Below are 19,853 nucleotides of genomic sequence, written 5' to 3' on the forward strand. Positions count from 1 at the left end.
AGGTAATCCGCCACCATATTCATATATATTGGTACTTTCAACACTTGGATTTTCTACTAATTTCCATTGCTATAGGTTATCCACTTTTTTTTACGACATTAGCGTCAAAGCACAATAACATACGAGGCAATTTATATAAATAATGCCGCATTCATATTATGACGTTCGTTTTGCCCCATCATGTTATATCTCAAAAGCCGAAAAAAGATGGCAGTATTACGCAATGTTTAAAACTCGCAATAAAGCTGGAAATACGATGCGGAATAGATAAAACATCTGTCGGCATACGCGATGTATAAAAGTAAAAGTTACGTAAACAGGTAAAGACTTCAAAAATGTAGAATATAATATTTGCCTATTAGTTTGTTTAATAGAGCACTTATGTTGGCGTTGCTAGGACTCTAGTAATTCCTAAAATTCAATATTGTTATGCGGCGTTGCTCGCAAATTGTCTGTATAAAAACTATTACAAATTCTCTCTACTGTCTAAATACAACATTCCAACAAAATTTGGTAGTTTACTTTGACTATGTAAGTATGTACCTATAGTAGAAACGATGTTTAAACACAGCCTAAACTTTCAATTAGCTAATATGATGTAAATGCCTGTTTTATATCTGTGTATATCATAATATCGTTTTGTAAACAAACTCGCGCACGTGCGTACGGCTGACTCATTACAAACTTTGAAACGAATTAAATGGCGGCGCACATACATACATAACGTTACCGATTTCATGTAAAGCTTCTTTAGCTCCTATGGCGAACATCATAACCGGCAATATGGCATGGAATGCGGTGTGAGGCAGGGGGGATTGAGCTCGCCAGCGCTGTTCAACCTGTACATAAATGAGTTGATTGTCGCGTTCAGCAGCATGCATATATGATGTCACGTAGATGGCGTTAACGTTAACAATCTGAGTTATGCCGACGATATGGTGCTGCTGAGCGCGTCAGTCTGCGGTATGAGAAGACTGCTGCAGGTTTGTGAGGACTATGCGCAAGCGCACGGGCTGAGATATAATGTCAGCACAAGTCAGTACATGGTCTTTGGGGTTGGTGCTATTCTACCATCTGAAGTACCACCCATTCGTTTGAACTCGGTGGATCTCGAAAGAGTGTTCAAATATAAATACCTAGGGCATATACTCACCACCGACCTCAAGGACAATGCTGACATTGAACGTGAACGTAGGGCCTTGTCGATAAGAGCTAATATGATTGCCCGCAGGTTTGCACGTTGCTCTAATGATAGTAAAATAACCCTATTCAGAGCTTTTTGTACCACTTTTTACACGTGCAGCCTGTGGAGCAAATTAACAAAAAAATAGTACAAGGCCCTACAAATTCAATATAATAATGCGTTCCGGGTGTTGATGGGGCTGCCACGCTTTTGCAGTGCGTCACAGATGTTCGCTGACGCGCACGTAACATGCTTCAAAGCAGCAATGCGCCTGCGAGCCGCATCGCTGGTACGGCGCGTGCGCGCCAGCCCCAACACCATCCTAACTATGATGCGGATAGGATCGACTGTCCGTACATTATGCACTGTTGCGGGCTTCATAAGCCCAGTAACGGTGAATTATTATGATTTTAGTTAAGATATTTATTGTTACTAACATAGTTATTAAGTTTTATTGTACATAACTAACATTTTATAAGCCACACGAGCTTGAAATAAACGTTAATTTAATTTAATTTTAATAACTAATAGTGATCGTGAACTTGACGACGACGCTAAGAATCATAAACAATCTACGCTTTTCAAAAAAAGAATTTGTACTCACACATTTGTATTTTTAATATTCGCACACTTTATTAAGACAATAATTCATTGTTTCTTGTTTTGAGAAAAATATTTTAATGTCACTTAGTGTAGGCAGGTTTGTTATTTTTGCCACCGCTACTGCAACATGGAACTGTCAACAAGGTAATGATTCGAATCATTTCTATGCTTCCTACGCGTTTTATTATGTTCATGTGTCATATTGAGATATATTAAAACCGGTCTGTGACTAAAAAACAATTAATACGAAAGAGTTAGAAGTATCACTTTTAATTTGACACGTCGTATTCGGACCAATGGCCTCTGAATGAATGGGGCCACTAATAAAGTCTAACAAAATGTCCCAACACAAAATCATAATTCAAAACATGACTTTAACATTAGCTAACCTTAAATTTAGTTTATAAAGTAGATCAAGGTTTACATTTTGTGTGAAGTCGGGACGTAGTTGCGCATAAGTAGCGGAATATCACTGGGAGGATAAAATAAAGTCGGTAACTTGGTCGCATGCGCCTCACGTCAATCAAGATGTCAGTCAGCGTCGCCGCAAGCGCCGCTATTTGCTTTTTAAAGATTTCTTTAGTTTCACCACAATTTCTGCCAACTTATATGTAACGGCTTGCACTAAACCAATCACGATGAGGCAATTAAATTAATAAAGTATAGTTGTTTAAACAATATTTTGACGTCACGTAGGTAAACAGAATAAGAAAAGCGCTTTCTTATTCACTTGGGTATTATGTTATTTTTTATTATTCTATTATATTAAATGTCAATATTAAAACCATCGAGACTGCGCCAATCCATTATTAACCAATTATAAAAGGATCGGTCTCTCGTTATAGGTATATTAATGAATAAACGTCAAACAAGCGTTTATTTATTTGCCTTAACTTTTCATTTCTCATTTTCACAAGAATCCATGCCATTATCTTGCAGTAAAATAATTAAAACCACGATAATCGAATTAATGACTAATAATTACCTAAGAATAATTATCTGCACAGAAATAGATAAACGGAATATATAAGTAATAAGCATAACTGTCGAACGAGACAATTATTTGCAGTAACCTTTTTACGCATTAATTGCCCGCCCGTGACTTTTACTGATCGACTTAACTTGATCTGTTTTTCTTATACAGCGCGTGTATTTTTGATACGACCATTAATCAAAGGGCAGTTAGTTTAAGCTGTAATTAACACACTTTCATAGGTTTTATATAAAATGGACGACTTTTATTTTCTCATACCAAATAATTCAGAAAGCAATGTATGTTTGTTTTACCTCAAAACGTCTCATTAATGACGCGACGTCACAACTGTCACAAGTGATCATGATGTACGAATTTTTTTTATTTTTTATTTAATCATTTATTTCAAGTAACTTTAGACTCATAAATATGTTAGTATGCACTTACAGCTATGGAGCTATGTTAATATGTACAAACTTATCACTAAATAAACTAAGACAGCTATGTTTCTAGAAGCACCTACTTAGTGGTTAGACATAATAGGTACTTCTAGAAACATGTATATCATCACAATGCCTCAAATATGGACAGTCAAACCTCTCGGCAATCGAGCGCAGGATTGGGTTGGGGCTGGCCCGCACCCGGCGCACCAGGGATGTGAATCGTTTGCGCATAGTTGTAAAAAAAAAAAAGAAATACATTGCCGCTCGAAAAAAAAACAAAAATTAATTATGCTCTGGTAGAGAAGACTCAACTAAAAAAATCTTTCAAAATTGTTTTATAGCACTAAAACCTACGTCTAGATTAAGTTTGAGGGTATATCAAAAATACACACTGTATATTATGACAGCTGATGTAAGAGCTCCGAAGGTCTGCGTGACGGAGGCTGCGAGGGTGACGTCAGGCTGTGCACACGGTCCTACCAATAATGCGTGGGCGCAGGCACCTGCTCAACCCACGTACGGTTTGATCCTGGAGAGTCATGATCTTACTCAATGATTCTATGATAACGACAAGTTATGCCATATTGTTACCTCGCAAATATCGTATCCAGAAATGCTATATAATTGGCGTTAGTCGTAAAAGCTATTCATGGAGCTTTAACCTAACAAAACTTCGGTGACGAATGCATACGACACGCGATGACGTCATAGACAGCGGTACGTTATAAGTTATGTACAGTCAAACGTCAAACAAAAATAGGACAAATTAGTTCTTCACAGGTGATAATTTAGAGTGAGCTTCCTAGAATTTAGGTCGTGCCCAGTTGTGCCATGTATCAGATGCCCGGTTCCGTTAAGGCGTCTATTCCAAGACAAACAAACAGCATTTCTCTATAGTAATAAGCTAAATATGATTTGTAGGACGAATCTCGGAAACGGTCGGCGACAGAGAAGTGACCCCGATTTGTCGCCGCGCCTGTTGTAGCGACGGGAGCACGTTCACAATGTAAAACATCTAGACTATTGGTCGCCTCGCCTCCTTGTGATTAGGCGATGCTCTGTCAAAGGCATGCCTGTGTAGAAGCTTATTCAAATATGATAGGATTGCATGAAGCGATAGCATTAAGTGTTTGTATGATTATGTGTAAATGTTATTTGTGAAAAAAAGCATTAGCAGATTCCGGGCTAACTGTTGAGAGATTGGAAGACAACACGCGAGCCGATGGCGGAAGCCGATATAAACTAAGTTTAGAAGACGCCCTTGTCTGGGCCCTAGCGAGGTTATCGGATTAGGACGAGCGCCCGTCACTGACTCATTGTTTGACTGAGATTGAACCGAAACACATTTCAGCAAAAATCAACAAACTTTGTTATTTTTATATTCATATGGACCATAAAACGATGTTTGATTAATCGCAAACTTTAAATTGTGGCATCATCTTTCGAAAACGAATGGATTTTAAGAGCAGTTAAATAAATAATTACTCTTATAATCTGATGTAAACAAGGTCAGGTTTACTGAAACATGAAAAATCTTAAGTGGATTGCAAATAGCGCCAGCAATTGCCTGCAACTAGGAATACCGACGCCTGTAAAAACATTGGTCCGAACATACATTGTTACATCCGGCCATAATTGGCGAGATTGTATCTGTTTTGTACAAGAACAATGAATGGCTACCCTAAGTATACATATAAACACAATATAGGAAACAAACATAATAAATAATGCCTAATAGGCTACAATGCACCGAAGGTAGAGTAGAGTGGAGATTAGAGTAGAGAGCGTTTATTCGTGGCAAAATAAAAAAGAAAACAACAAGTAACATAACATCTATAGATATTAAATATATAAAAGAAGAAACTGACTGACTGACTGACATATCAACGCACAGCCTAAACCGCTAGTTCTAGAGATTTCAAATTTGGCACGTAGGTTCTTTAGAAGATCTAGGGGTGCACTAAGGAAGGATTTTTCTAAATTCACCCCTTAAGGGGGTGAAATGGGGGTCCAAACTTTGTATGGACAAGATTAGTTAGACAATTTTATTCGAAACTTTACAAGAGTATTCCTAACTATAAATGAGTAAACACGTGTTTCAGGTTTTTTGAGAATTCAACCCCTAAAAGGGGGAAATATGATGACTAAGTCTAAAAATCAACATGGGTATTATTTCTATGGTTTATAGGGTCGCTGATTACGAAAATAACAACGATTTTAAAATCTAACGAGGTGGACGTGAAATACAAATTCCCTGTTAGGATGCGATGGGGTTGAAATTAATAAATATCAACATGGGTGTCGTTTTTATGTTTTTTTTGGGACGTTATTTAAGAAAATGGCATTCAATGATTTAAACATTTTATAGTGTGGATATGAATTTTTTTGCCAAATTGCAATTCAATCGGTCCAGTAATTTCGAAGCAAATAGGTTGTATCAGATGGATTATCAGACAGCCACACGTGATCCTATAAGGGTTCTTTTTTAGCTTTTGAGGTATGGAACGAGACCCGCGTTATCCTAATAGATACTACGACAGGACTGTTTCTCCCACGGTTATGTGGCGTGCTCCCGTGTAAGTTCACCTCAAAGTTTGATTCTATTGCTACCACTTTAAAACATGACTAAAAGTGTTGTTCATAAGGAAGTACTTTAACAAGTATAAAGTTGTGGAATACTTCATGAATTTTTCAGAACATAATTCTAAATTTAATAATCGCGGACAAACATACATACCACCGTATGTAGCGTTCATACAAACATACGGGTCAAACTGAGAACCTTTTTTTTGCTTTACGCGAGCGAAGCCGCGGGCTAAAGCTAGTAACATATAAGCCACGAAATAGTCCCGACTTAGCATGGTGCTAAACTGGCTGGGCTAGCGCTGGTCTTCCGTCGGGGCCATGACCGTGTACAGCACGAAGCGTAACACAATATTTACAATAAATATTTAAAAAAAAATGACACATCACATACAAATTGGAAAGTAAAGAAGTAACTTTACACAACAAATATATAAAATATACATTAAAAGAATCGTAACGATAAATCTAAAAATCGTGAACGCGGCCAACTTTGACATAAGTGACAACTCGCATAATCTATTGCAGGAATTGAGTCACATTTAGAAAAACACAAGAAAACATGGGTCGTGGTTCGCTGATCACGTCTTTACTACAAATGTAGGGTATCAAATAGGTATCAGATATTAAAACTATATTTAAAACTGTGTGAAACAATTAAAATGAGAGTAAGTGGTGGTTGCGGAAGGTATAAAAGAGGCGGTAAGTACATACTACACGTCTGGAGTACTTAAATGTAGCTTGTCTCAAGTTGAAGGCATTCCTCGTTTAATTGATGTTCGAGCATAAACTTTTTTAAAGTTGATTTAAAACTGTGAATGCTTTGCAGGTTCCTGATAGGAGGTGGAATGTTGTTCCAACACCTAGTGGCCGCGTAACAAAAACTGCCTCGGAAGGCTGCCGATGTGTGCCTAGGAGTTAGAAGTTGAGTCGTAAACCGCCGACCCCCGAGTAAGTGACATGATATGCCTAATGCACTTCCAACCCAATACCCTCTCTTTATGACTCTAGCCACCTTGAACTTCTTTGACGTACTTACCATCTTACCCGGAGCTGTGCTGTGAGCAAGCAAATAGTCCAAAGACTAACAAATATTCGATAAACCAGGGGTCAGCATAAGGCTAACTGGGGTTTCGACTTGCTAATGCGGTTATTCTAGCTATTTTAAAATTTATACGAGTATATAGGTAAAGTCAACTACCGCAGGTGTATTGATGACACCAATGCAACTATTGATTGCTAATTCGGGTTTATCTTCTTCTCATAAAAAAATACCGACCCCTAATAGACAATTCCCAAATACTGAATCAATTCTGTATTATATTAAAAAAAATTATTACCACCAAGTTCACTTAGAAATAAAGCCATTACACGTGCAATATATATATATATAACTTATATGTAAAATATCCTTAGTGATTTGCCTATTTCATTGAGCGATCCGTAACTATCCAAATGGTTTTGATCAGAAGCGCAACGCAGAATTGCCGAGTAGTTCGCTTGCACAACGTGTATATGTTTGGCATACCGAACTAGGCTAAATTGGGATCTCAATTGACTTTCGTAAGTCGATGAATGAAACGCCGGCAACGGTAATGTTCTACCCGATTCCTTACCATAATATTTAATACACGTAGCTAAAATAATTTAAAAAAAAAATCTTAGGACCTATTTAGTACCTGTAAATATTAAGTCACTCTCACGGCTTCTACGCAAGAATCTAACGATAACATCACTTTAAAATCCGTCAAGCCGTTTGACTTATTACAGTTGTTACAGTGTGAGAAGGTTGCTCATCTACCTGAAATCTTTATGGAAATCAACTTTTTGCCGCTTTTACACTGTAATATCGCTTATAGTTTATGAAATAAACACCAAAACCAAGTTTTTGTTTAAATTTAATGCTTTATTGTCACAAAACTGACAGTGGATAACTTTTCTTAACAACTCACGCTAATTAGGTACAGTCTGCTGCAAAAATATGTATCGAGAGAATCGTCTCATAAATATGGTACTACGCTCTTATTACACTGGAATAAAATGCTATGGAACATATTTTTGAGTAAGATGTGTACACCCATATTTCTACACTTGACTGTACACTATTTTCTGAAAACTCTTTAGAATAAATATTCAATGGAAGAACTAAAAAGAAGAGGAAAAATTTTGCTATATAGAAATATAAAACCAGTAAAGGAATCAAAATTAAGCCAAACAAATAAAATGGGACAAACATAATCTTACAAGTCACATTGTACGAAGTAGGTTTATGGACGCTATCAACGATTAACAACAACAGATCATAATATTTACATTGTCAATAAATGCTAAAACTGTTTTATACGCAATTGCAAACTGGGGGAAACGACCTAGGAATGTCATATAAATGCTCCAGAATGCATATGAACGCAATAATGATAAGTGATGTTAGTAGTACACAACAGGTTCTTATCATGTTTAACTACACGCCTATAGTCACATTTCTTCGTTCATCAAAACCAAAGGTTTAATAGTACAATGAGTTTACAGAAAGTATTTTAAAGTTCGGAATAGATTAAAATATACCTAGCGCATTTTTAGAATAGGTAAGTCTAGGATAGAATGGAACCATAACCGGCTGATGACGTAAAAGGATGTTTTCAGCGAGTCGGAGGCCGTCTGTTTATCGTCGGAGAACAGTTAGAGCTTACACGCAGACTGCTCCTATACGGTGCAGCTGTAAAAACACTCAAAATTACCCTACTACACTCGCAACGCAATCAGTGTACAATTGTATGTGAAAACCTGTCAGGCAACGCCTACGAAACTACAACACTGTTACTGATTAAATAAAACAAAGAAAAGCACAAAATAAATCCAGCTGTCATCAAAACATGCATGAGCCAAAAGATGACAATTAAAAAATGCAATGCCGAAATAAAGAGAATAATGGACTCGTTTTTAGAAAATAATGGAGACTTTTATGTCTTCGATTCTTTTCATTTCAAGATAAGAACTGGCGAAAAAATATAACCTCGTAGGACACGTATTTAGCGGCAAAACTATATTCAAACTATGATTAGAAATAAAATGTCTGATCCGCAACTCGCCAGCTCGTTCATATGCTAGTAAATCATTTAAAAATAAGTCCACGGCAGTGCCGCCGACTACCAATAAGTCACATAATAAGATGTATCAAAATAAAAATACGAACCACCTAATCCAAGGCCAAGGAACAATTTTTTTTTTTGCCTCCGTAACATTGTTTGGCCTATAGTTAATAGATGAACATGTTAAAAGTCCCCAGCCGTAGCTCTTGAGCTGGAAGGGAGAGGGAGGTTTGAAAGTCTTGTTTTTGGATTTTTCACTTATATCTTGGAAACTTTGCGTCTTAGCGACATGCCTACTTATTGAAGCCACAATTTAATTTAGTCAAGTCTATTCAAGATTAAAGAATAGTATATTTCGATGCTAGTGCGGAAAGTATGTCATTACAAGAATGGCATTTCCGCACGTGTATCGAACGACGTTATTTAATACAGTTCCGAAAAAATAAGAAAAACAACAAGTACTTTTTTATGCTTGTTCTATAAGACAGAAACAATTGTAAATATAAAATAATATACTATTATTAGTTATTTATTACCTAAGTATCGTTATTTATGATTATTTGTGTATCGTATATTTAATAATTTCGGCAGCTATTCCGTTCCATTCAGACAACTTATTAAGAACGGTTTTTCAATATTCAATATTAAAAATTAAACGTGTTATAATGATGAAAAGGTACTTAAGTAATAAAATATGAAATATGCTTATATTTATTATTTTTACATTAACAGGTTTTTATGTTGATTACGACTTTTAAAGGAAACTAACATTAACACTCGTCAATAAGTAGTCATGAATTGGAACAAGTAGAAAAGTAAAAATTACTAGTTCGCGAAATCCAACTTTCCGCACGCTAAACAGCTACATAAAGTAGCACTTTTTGAGCAACTGTATTAAAAAGTTTATTAAAGTTTTCTCTCGTGAAAGTTTATTTGGGGCTCTCAATTTTATCTTGATATCTACATCAGTGAAGCTACTAGGCAATATTATTATTGAGATATAAAACCTTTTTAAAGCGTGCTGAAAAGGTAACACTATGTCTCCATTTGTTATGATTCGGGTGACCCCAAAAGCCGTTTGAAACGCCACCATGTCATGGTCCTCATCAGCAGTTCACCAATGATGCTTTCCGAGGGCAATTTTGAAAAAAAAAACAATCACTATTTATATGTCTATAATATTTGAAGAGATCCCTCGTTTTCTCCATCAAATGTTGGGTTTGATGATAATGGGAACAGCTACAATTAAAAAAAAAACTAAAAAATATAAATAAAAGAACACAACGAATCGAAAACAAGAGGAGTACCTTTTTTGAAGTCGGTGGAACTAAGGTGAAATAAAACTAATTTTTATGAGGATTAGGTACACCGACGGCAATAAATATTGTCAGTGTGACGCATAGGCAAGCCCAAGCAGTTTGGTATTTTCATCGGCCGCCGGGCTCGGACATGGAACATTATTTTAGACATTGGACGGCTACTACTTTTTATTAACTGGGAATAAAATTTAAATAGCCTAGTCATTTTAATAAGTCTCTCTCATAAATTCTTAACTATGGCATCTAGCTGCCACTTGAAAGTTCCTAGAGTTCAATTGCGAACAGATTAATTTCGTTCGAGCATGCAATGTGTATGTTAATATTCTATGGAGCGAAATAAAGCCAATAGAAGAAGAAGTTAGGAAATGGAGCATTAGGTAGTAGAAAATATATGTTGAAACATAAAACTGCATTCCACATCCAGTTACATTTTCAAGAATTCCTTTAATCTTAAACAAGTTAGTAATTTCTATTCGTGATCTTTTAGTTCTGTCACATCAGAACAGACATGGTTTAATATACAGAAGGACTAAATTTGACAAAATGTATTTTACGAATAAAATTGTAACGCAAAATGCGTTACAATTCAAATACTAGTAATTTCAACACACTTGCTTAAAACGACGTTTTGAGCGACTCGAAATCCTAGATTACACGCGTGCTTTTTCAGTATATTATAACACTCGTGCTTTTTCATTAACACTCGTGTATATTATCCGACTGAGTTAAGAAGGTAACTGATTGCTAATAATATGCATGGAAACGGAGCCTTTTTAATTTGGTCCAGTAATACATTTTTTCAAATGTTAGTTCAAAGAGGTTTTATAACACCAAACATAATTTATAGATTAAATTATCTCGTAAATTACATTAATGAATAAACATAACATTTTATCGATTTGATCTCCATCCGTCGAATAGAAATACGAAAATATTAGCTTTTTACATTTTTTAATTGGCTGTTTGTCGATTTCGTTCGCGCCTTTGCCTTGCGCGCGCATTGGAGTTATTACCAACGCGCATGTAACTCCTCTGGAGTTGCAGGCGTACATAGGCTACGGAGACTGCTTACCATCAGGCGGGCCGTATGCTTGTTTGCCACCGACGTAGTATAAAAAAAAAATACCAACAAAATCGGGTGAAAAATAATTGGCGGCATATGAAACTTTTATTCAATGGAAAATCAGCAAAAACGCCCAGTCTTTCTTGGAAAACGTGTTGGTAGCTTACTTCAATGAACTGGCGAATAAGTGCCTACAAGCCCAGCACGCTTTGGTGCAATTATTCGATGTTAAAACTGTAAGCCACCATTTTGAAAATTGTACTTTTACTGTTTTGACAAAAAGCCATTAAATTTATAAGTTTTGTTTTTTCCTCAGTGTGTTGAAAAACGTCATATGAAAGGCGTGTGCATTGGTCATTACCAGAGATCGGCGGGGGTGAGCTGTTTTTACGTCATGAATGTCATGTAGCTGTGTCTTGTAGATGTTAATATGAATATGGAGTATCCTTACAAGACTGAAATGATTAAGCTAAAATTCATTACAAAACGAGTGCTAAGCTTTTTTATTTATTGTGTATTTAATTTTCTGTGCTATTGTAATAAATAACTGTAAGTTCGCCTTGAGTTTAATATCAATATGTATATAGAAAAAGATCTTTCTACATCCACTGATGTGAGTGGAGCGAAATTGTTCTTTAAAATGCTGTCCACGTCTGTTACTTCCGAAAGTTTTTCGGGCATATTCCCAAAAAAATTAAATCTGGGTTTTTAGAGATGACGTCTTCTAATTTCTGACTGACAGAAGCATGAAGACCATTTTATAACAGATCTCACTTAATCTAAGGTTAAATATGCAACGACAATCGATTTCTCACTTAAGCAGAAAGCTGTGCAAAATGGATTAATCACATTCCGTAGGCTTTGATTGCGACACGACGTGAAGCTCGTAGCAGAAAGGCAGCGGAAATAAAATAATTTTATTAGTTTATAATTAACAATTACTGACGGGGCAATTACCATTAAATGACAAGGTATGTCCATGTTATGCAAAAACTGAAAACAACTCACCCCCGCTGATCTCTGGTCATTACCCACATCAGCTTTCTCTCACAATATCGCCTCGTGTGTAATGACCAACTTAGCACACTTATATCATAATGTACCATTTTTACATCAACGCTTATTCGATAATCCTTAGAACTTTTATGTAGATTTTTATACTATGATAACACCATTATAGCAACGAGGGGGGTAAATGAAATTTTGGATACGAGGGTGGTAATTCGGCCAAGCAAGCCACATATTTTGACTAAGGAGTAGAGTGTGTGAATTTAGGGCTTGTAGAGTTAGACGCTTGGCTCTATAAGAGATCTGATAACTTTTTGACAGTGCAAGCCTTATTGGTCTCGTCTTGGCTATATTTTACATGAAAATGTTTTTAATGGGATTTCACTTCTTTTTGTAAGTCGCTTATGACAATATTCCATCCTCTAATTTAAGGAGTTGGGGGTGATTTACTATTTAAAATCCTGAAATATTTCATATATAAACTTCAATTTTTCCCCCCTAACGCCCTTTTTCACCCCCTTTCCACTCTTACGATGTGATTTTGGGATTGAAAACTATTTTATATCCTTCCCCATAACAATAACTATCTACATGCCAAATTTCAACTAAAATGGTTCAGCGGTTATTGATTTTCCATACAAAATGCCACCCCCCTTTTCACCCCCTTAGGGGCAAAAAATCTCAAGTTTTTGAATTTTTTTGTTGTTTGTGTACTAATAGCAAATTTCAGCTTCCTAGGACATCAGGAAGTACCCTAAAGGTTTTGATGATCATCAGTGAGTAAGTGAGTCAATAACGAAATCGGGGTTTTTTAGATATGAATAAAATCTAAAGTATGCCAGCTATGTAATTGAATTGTTTTGTGCTTAATAAGTCTACTATTGACATTATATCCTGAGCATTTTGTTTATCTGGTATAATCCCAACCGAAGTTGTGAGGGTTCAAAATACCGACGAAGCGCTTCGATAAAAGGTAGGTAGAGTCAAACCAAGATAAGTTGGCAGCGATTTTGATAGCCCAGACGGTGCACGGGTTATTTTAAAAGTCAAACTGCTATAAAATTAAGACATTTACTTGACACTTGCGTCGTCTGGGCTATCAAAATCGCTGCCAACTTATCTTGGTCTGACTCTAGTGCCCTTGCGCTTCGCTGTGCTCGTCTTGGCGGGGCACTACCGTACCCCCATATTACAAACGATCAGTGACAATTAGGTGAGTCTTTAGTTCTATTCTCATACCGACCGTTTTGCTTAAAATTCTCGTGGGTATAGGAATCCAAAATAAAATTTTGAAAGTTCAACAAAGCAAGCTTGAGTAACCTTGGCGAGGCTAGGCCCGAGGAGACAATTATGTGAGCGCGATAATACTGGCGAAAGATTAATTTAAATTTATAGTCATTGGCAACAGAGCAGAACTCACACTAGACAATTAACTAAAACACTTGTAATGTGTCTCACGGAGACAGTATGAAATAACTTTCCCAGCGATACGGCCACTATCATTTCCTTGGCAACGTTGACCAGACTATTGTAAAGTAATATGCTTCATTAAATACCATCCATCTAAGACAGTTCCAGGTTAACAAATTGGCTACACATCTGCATGTTACTTCCATACTCGTCTAACAGAGAGAACATAATGATATAAACGAAATTAACAACACCCCAAATATTTGCCTGAAAATATACTGATCAAACAAGCAATTACAGGAGAACATGCCATTAAACTTTCAAAATTTACGGGCAATCAATCAGTATAGACAAGGTAATTTAAGAGGCAATAAGGTTGTGTTATGGCTAAACAGTTCCATCGCGTCGGCCGGGGCTTGCACGTGAGTCCCATTCATCCGTCATGTTCCACGTGCCGGGGTCCGCGCGCTGGCAACGCGCCGCGTGACGATTTCACGATCGTTTCCATTGGACATTTCTAAATAATATCAACTTTTTAACTGCTTTTAACCAAAGTTAAATAATATTAATTGCTAAAATACTTTATAAGAGTCAGACAGTAGTACCGTATGCAAGATTCACCATCAAAGCGATCAAATATAAATAGGTATTGCCTGAAAAACTAGCTCTTGGCCGGCGGCGCTGCGCTGAACGCAACTACTCGGCCACGCGAATAACAGACGAGCAAAACGAGCTCTGTTTTAGGTCAACGCTGAACAAATACCAAACGGGTCGTTCGGACGCTTCCGTGGTCTATTTCTGTTCTGCATTAAACGACGGCTGGCGAGGACTGCGGTGCGACTTTCGCGACGTGTGCGCCGAGTCGATCGCTGCCGGTCTTTCTCGTTTTATTGCATTTTCGTTCTACATACCCACTTTGAAATCATAACAATCAAACATTAAACCACAAAAAAACGAGAAAACAACTATCATAAAATCAATAATGGATATCTTTGAGTAATAAGCAGTAAAATTTTATGTAAACTTGAAGAAAACTACCGCGTTATGACGGATTGAATGTTAGATTGAAAGCATATTGCGGAAGCAATCTCAGCATTTTGCGGAGTAGTGTCGAGTGCGATCGGTCGTCGTCTCCACTCTATAATCTAAATAAGGAGCAAAAGTTCAACGGCCGCCTCAGCCGACTAGGAAGAAAATTTCGAGATGTCTCTACTGATTTACATGTCCACTTTAAATAGATCATTGCCCCAAAAAGGAAGGATTAAGGGATTTCCTTTGAGCGCGATACTAGACTTTGCTCTAGGTTCACGCGCGAGGTGCTTTCAACATTAACGGTTTATTGTGATAATAACTTATAGTGTTTTCTATTCCGGAAACAAACTTTTTATACGTTGATGGTCTCACACACTGACTGTCACTTCCATTTATTTTATGTCTCAGATCAAATATAAATAAACCCAAAACAAGATCAACATCCTGAAAGAGTAAAACTCTTTTTTAAATGAAGCGGATTATCTTTAGATAGGTCGTTTGCATTTTGAACTCTTTAAATGTGTTCGTGCAAGAACAACCCATAATAAATCAATCATCACGTTCGTCTATTATTGTCGAAACAATGACCAGTGCTATGGACCATTAGTAATTAACTAGGTCACCATATACCTGCTTACCTGAGCTGCATTCAGTAAGGTCTTAAGTACAATACATCTGACAGAAAAAAAGTCTGAAAGTAGAATGCGAAGAAGACTACTTTACTTCGACGGGAAGATAGCGACGCGGCGCGTGACGTAGCTGTTGGCAACCGCTGGGGTGTGAGACAGGAATTGCGTAAAGGTGTCGTGAACACTTCATTCGAGACTCACTGAGAACTTTTCACGACAACGAAAGTACAGAAATACCATTAGCGTCCGTCAACAATGTCAGAAATAACTCGCAATAGTCACAGGTTACTAATCCACTGGGCGGAGTGTGTTTGTTTATTGACAAGGATGACGATGCGCTAGTAACCTTAAAACAGTCATAAACCAAGTACATGAAAATTCGCTTAAATCCTCTGATAGTTAACAGTTATTAGCCCAGTCTGCAGTAGGTATAATAAAGATCATATTTACGAACTAAAACTTTAGCTGTAGTTGAATAACGCGTGCTTAATATGCGACGAAATGAGGAAAGCTTCAAGCAAAAGTTAGCCGAATAATTGAACAAACTACGAAACCTAAACGTGGAAAAAATCTTGGACTCGCTCCAAGCAGCTGATTGATGAGGATGGTCATTTCGTACACGGCCAATCCCGAGTTTTTTCTTATTATTTAGCGGAGTAGTGGACGAGTCTATTTCTGTGACGCGAAAAACAAGCCACCACAAAATACGCCAAAATATTTTACACAAAATTTAGTCGTAGGTGTTATGCGCACCACGTGAAAATATATGATCGGTGAAAATAGAGGTGGATTTTATCCAAATATAGAAGAAGAAACTTGGCATTTAAATAGCATTACATACCTAATGTAAAATTTAATGGAAGTAGATAAAAACCTACAAATAACGACTTACGGATAAATATATTTCAGAAGCGACATAATACGTTGCTAACACGCTAGCACAACCAGAGAAACCACGTCAGTTATGCCAACCGTAGTCTACATTTATCTGTGGAAATAATTGTACATACATACATGTTTTTGGATTGTGCTTTGAGATAACTGACTATTTTATTAAAGTATTTTTTTTATTCTCATTTTATAATTCGATAGTGGTCGTTGCATCAAAATATGTTATTGACTCTTTCTGTCTTTTTTGGAATCTAAATTTTATAGACTGTGTGTTGCAATTTAAACATAATTAGGTACTATTTCTTTAATATAACTTAATGTCAAGGTGTTACTCTACTCTTTAGATATGCATAAAGGGCCCTATACCCAATGGCGAATAAATCGCCGCTCTAACGGCTTACCAACTTGAATTCTGGGCCACGTTAAATCTTTTGTTGTCATAGAATCAATAAAATTTCTCGTAGCTTTCATATGAATACTCATTGTTGTATGTTTCAAAATTGCCCAGAATCGGTTGTATGTGCCTTATCGTTTAGTAGTGCAATAAAGTTCATTATAAGGAAATGCCAGCTGAGCCCCTTCTCAGATTTGAGAAGCTGCGTCGTCGCGCTAACGGGGCCGGCTCCTAAAATTAGTGCGATAAAGACAACTGCAGTTTCGTACTCAACTTGTTCCACCTCCAAAACTTAACCAATCGTAACGAAATTTAGAAATCTAAATGGTAATGAAATTATCTGTGTTGGACTGTTTTGCTTTTTGGGCTAATTGGTATCAGTATATATAGAACACCATGCTTTTCCTTGCGGCCTAGTCAATTACGTCGTTTTTGCGATGTTTAAACAGCTCTAGCGCTTAAAAAAATAAAAATAAAATCGGCCAAGTGCGAGTCGGACTCGCAGAGGAAGGGTTCCGTACCATTATCTATAAGAACGGGCACCCATCCACGTACTGACCCCGCCCGACGTTGCTTTACTTCGGTGATTGGATAAGAACCTCGAGATTGGAAAGAAATATTTATTTTATTCTGTTTTTAGTATTTGTTGTTATAGCGGCAACAGAAATACATAATCTGTAGAAATTTCAACTGACTAACTATCACAGTTCACGTGATACAGCCTGGTGACGGACGGACGGACGGACGGACGGACGGACGGACGGACGGACGGACGGACGGACGGACGGACGGACGGACGGACAGCGGAGTCTCAGTAATAGGGTCCCGTTTGACCCTTTGGGTACGGAACCCTAAAAAGCAAAACGGTTCGACATCGATTTTGATAATATTAATCTGTGATAATAAAATCATTGCTCAAAAACCACGGAAAAAACAGTCACAACACAACACGGAGGGAACTGTACGTTTGTATGGAGAAATGACCACAGGTCTTGCCTTTTAAACCAATATAAGGCTATTCGACATTAATTTATCAGATTCGGCAACTTCTAATCCAATGCTGAAAGGTTGTACTTAATATGTGAAAGGAATTCATGGATCATTTAATTGTAAGTTCGCTTGCAATGTAGACGTGGGCGTGCGCCCAATGCGCTTACTAACTAGATAAATCTAAATGCTCCACATTTCGCGAACTTTAACGTGTTGCAAAGTTGAGAAGAATTAAAAAATCTCTACCAGCTGTTTTCGGGAATTAGTTTCGTTTCCATCTTGCGATTACTGCTTAGTCGATAGCTTCCTGTGTAAAAGACACGTTTAACTAGTTACTAATTACAAGTACCTACATCGGATATAAAATGCTTAGTGTGCCAGATTTGTCAAAGTTGACACCCGAAACAGTTTCAATATTAACGACATGGAAAGCTATCAGTCCTGCTTTCCGCTGCGGCTATTCGCTCTTTACATGACTGGGGCGCTGCACTGGCGCCGGCGGCATAGGTCTTTAGTTATAGTTATAGAACACTTGACAGATATCAAATAGTTAGTATGAAGATGTCGTAACATGAAAGTTCACATTTGAAATTCTGGTCCTGATAACATAACTACAGACAGTGTAGATTGGACACCAACAAAGTTTGTCATGAAATATGGCGAATTCCCTAGTCAATCCTCTGTGTAGGAAAACCCTAGTGTCTGTCTATCTTAGTGACACAAAGCTAGCAAGAGGCAGCCCACGAGGACCTCCAATACGTACTGGAACCCACCCTTAGCCGTTTTGGAACGACGAAGCAAAGGAAGTTGGTACACTTGGTACTAATTTTTGTTTATATTTATATAGCGTCTATTGTTATATGCGTGTTGTCTTATTTCGAGCGTAACTAATTAGTGTTTGTCCCAGACTTACCAGAATAATTGTGGATTTGCCAAACATTTAGCCGGTCAGAAAAGAGGAACGTGAAGGTTAATTACCTGCAAATGTAAAACAAAAAATAAATACAAATCAGACCCAAAGCTTAACATAACATAAGAAAAGGGCTTGCTTTTATAAAAATAATGTCAAAAATTTTATGTAGAGTAGGGATGGGGCTAAGGATATTAACCCATTTATGTGGTCCATTTCGGCCAGCAAGGGATATAGTGGACCTTTTCATGCAAATGAAACCTGGTTGAACTGATATATCGGCATTTCTAATTATGTACCACTGTCGACGCGGAATGTGAAGGGACCTTTATAAAACCATACTCTAACAATAGACGCAATTTTTTAATTAAAAAAAGAATTCAGTGGACATCCTCTTTTTTTATGAAGAGGCAAGTACAAATTTCATTCTACAACAAGTGCTGAGTGAATCATATTTTCTTGTCACTTGTTGCCATGGTTACATTGGTTTGATTGGTTACGTGTCGCTATAAAAAAACCTTTGTTTTATGGGATTAAAATTCAACAAACGCATTTTCTGGTAATTTTTCATTTTCTGCTGCTGCTGCATGAGCCGTTTCCGTAAGGGGCCATCTACTAAGAATGTTAGTAGAACGTGGTTCAACATTTCTTTTAAAAAACTATGCTACTTTTGTCCTCTAGCTGACGGGACAAAATAACAACAAGAATTAGTTGATGCACCCTGCAACATTATTTAACTGATATTTCGCCGCCACACTCGAGCACAATTGTATTCAGTTGTTGACAACGTAATCACAGTTGTTCCTTCGTTAATCAGTGTGTTTAATTGTTAGGACTTCGCTATGTGAATTTGTTGATTCTCGCCTTGGATTTCAAACAAGCATTTATTTCAGAGTCTGCTTCTGAGTTTTGCGGACCCTGCGCTATGAAGCAATAAGGTAGGTACACCCAGGTACATGAATGGCCATTATATGAATGAATTCCATTCATAATAATGTGTTCATTTTAAAGCTCGCTGTACATCAATTCGCGGCATATTCGCAAGATCTGGGACTTACTTATTTATTCATGTAGATATCACCGGAAAAAACGCTAAAACAAGAGATTGAGACTATTCAGAGACATTAACTTAGAAATCTGCACCCCCGAAACTAGAAAACGACTACTATTACGAAAAAGTAATTAATTGTATCTGGACTAGTGGACTTGGTTTATCTGTTATTTGCAAATGCTCTATTTTTGGCTTAGGCTGGTGATTATGACTATATTATATAATAATAGTTTACATTTATTAATCGTGACAGCAAAATTGATTATCGATTTCCTGTGTCCA

At 37.1% G+C, this 19,853-nt stretch overlaps 1 protein-coding gene across 3 annotated transcripts in view; it reads right to left on the reverse strand.

Annotated features, from left to right (window-relative positions):
* LOC133523471 (uncharacterized) overlaps positions 1 to 19,853 on the reverse strand; it is a 57,942-nt gene that overhangs the window by 14,237 nt on the left and 23,852 nt on the right. The window contains exon 1 of one of the 3 annotated variants that reach the window (XM_061859070.1): positions 1,788 to 2,579. The exons of the other annotated variants lie outside the window; for them this stretch is intronic. The gene's annotated coding sequence lies outside the window, so the exon portion shown is untranslated. Of the gene's footprint in view, positions 1 to 1,787; positions 2,580 to 19,853 lie in introns of those variants that run through there. 3 annotated transcript variants of the gene reach the window in all.

This window comes from Cydia pomonella, chromosome 12 (assembly GCF_033807575.1).
Source record: "Cydia pomonella isolate Wapato2018A chromosome 12, ilCydPomo1, whole genome shotgun sequence".
NCBI lineage: Eukaryota > Metazoa > Arthropoda > Insecta > Lepidoptera > Tortricidae > Cydia > Cydia pomonella.